Here is a 2,061-nt window from a genome sequence, read left to right on the forward strand (position 1 = left end):
ACGTGTACTATCCCAATAATGTTCCACGGGGGGAGAATCACTTAAAACGGACAGTCTCGCTGCTTTTTTAAATGACGACGTAGCCACTTCCCGTGTGCATGCTGTATTCCAGGGGGAGGGGGGGGGGTTACCCCCTTTATTCTCCCTTTATTCTCCCACCCACCCTCTTTGGGGTACGAGGCATGTGATGGGGTGAACTGCACATGAATGTATTTGCAGTAGGTAGATTAAAAAAAAAAAACCTTTTTACATTTTAATTTGCTTAACCCCCCCCCCCCCCCAACCTCAAAGGGGGGGGCGTGATGGCATTACGAGTTAGACAGGGGGTGGGCAACAAGTCAGGTTTTCAGGATATCCCTGCTTCAGCACAGGTGGTGCAGTCTTCGATTGAGCCACCTGTGCTGAAGCAGGGATATCCTGAAAACCTGGCCTGTTGGAGTACCACTGCCGTGTTATTTGCAAACTTGAATATTGTGTGGAGAGGGGTGGGGTGGGGGGGGGGGGGGGAGGGAAACCCCACAAACCCGCCCGGAAAAATTATCGCCCCGTTTTGTTTAATAAAACGTAGAAAAATTAGTTCAACCCAGAAACCCCAGCGCTGCCGGGTCTGCGTGTGTGGTGTTTACAGCGTGTGTTGAGTGTGTGTGTGTGTGTATAAGAGGAGCCACTTTGCTCTCTGTATAAACAGAGCGGGTCTGTCCTGTGTATAATACACTCACTGTTTTGCCTTGTGTATTGTGTCTCCTGGCAGAGTCCAGTGCAGCTGTGTGTGACTTCTACATTAAAGGGATATGCAGGAAAGGTAAGTGTGTGTGTGTGTGCGCGTGCGTGTACGTACGTGTGTGTACACACCTACGCCAGACCCGTTGGTGGCACTTGAGGGCTGGAGTTGGCCACCCCATCGCTTAGGCCTCGTCCAGGCTGAAAGCGAGCGCGCATGCGTGCGCCCCGTGAGCGCTCCACGCTCGGCGAGACACATTATTTTGAATTTGTCGCTTTCCCTGGTCACGTGCGGTTCAGCCGATGAGGGCGAACCGTTCACGTGATGTCACAGGCACGTTCCCCCCGCCTCTGCCCGCGCAACTAGGCTGCACACAAATGGCCCCTGCTCTCGCGGCAGGGCGCTCGAGCGAGAGTGCGCCCGCTCCCAGCCTGGACCGCGTCCGTGGTCGTCGAGATTGAGTGCGCGCATGGCGCGATCACAATGCCTTACGGCAATGATTGAGGCCGTAGACGTGCGGTGGGGCGCGCAGAATCAGATCCGTTTGGTTCGGCGGCGGCCAGGTCTCCTGAGCGGTTCGCCCAATGAGGGCTAACCAGCTTCGTGACGTCACAGCCACGCCCCCGATGCGTCTACCCAGGCCATAAATCGCTACAGCTAAACCGTGGGTGATGTCACGCGCGCCTGACCACGGACCCAGCCTTGCGTGAATTGGGGGGGGGAGGGTGATTAGTTGCCCAAATGTCCCGTGAAGCTGGAGATGTAAACGCCAGACCAGGGAAATGAGTGCTCAAGCGCCGAGCCCGGACGCACTCTCAGCGCGTTATCTCCACGGCAGAAGCCGCCTTTATTATTTCCGCAAGCGAAATGAATAACCCAGAGCGAGACGCAGCGCGTGCTGCCGCCCGGGAGATCGCGGCGTCACCGTCGCGGGCACCGCACACACGCCCGATCAAAAATGCACTGATGTGATTTATTGGGGCCGACTTACCTGTCCCACCCGAGGCGACGCCTATAGATGATTAAATCGCTGCGGTTATGATTTTGAGAGCTGTTCTTGAACCATTTAATGGCGTGTGCGCGCGTGTGCGTGTGTGCGCGTGTGCGTGTGTGACCCGTTCAATGATACAAGCGGCTTTGCAATTAATTACGAGCCGGTTCTGCAGCAAAATGTTTGGTTTTTTTTTTTAATCAGATTTTTTAGACATGCACAGCACTCGCACCGCACCCCACTCCAGCATCACAGCCCGCAGCACACCCCGCACTCGCCATGTGGCCCGCACTCTCACCGCACCCCTCACTCCGCGGCACTCTCACCGCACCCCGCGGCACTCTCACCG

Source organism: Ascaphus truei, chromosome 22 (assembly GCF_040206685.1).
Source record: "Ascaphus truei isolate aAscTru1 chromosome 22, aAscTru1.hap1, whole genome shotgun sequence".
In the NCBI taxonomy this organism is placed as follows: domain Eukaryota; kingdom Metazoa; phylum Chordata; class Amphibia; order Anura; family Ascaphidae; genus Ascaphus; species Ascaphus truei.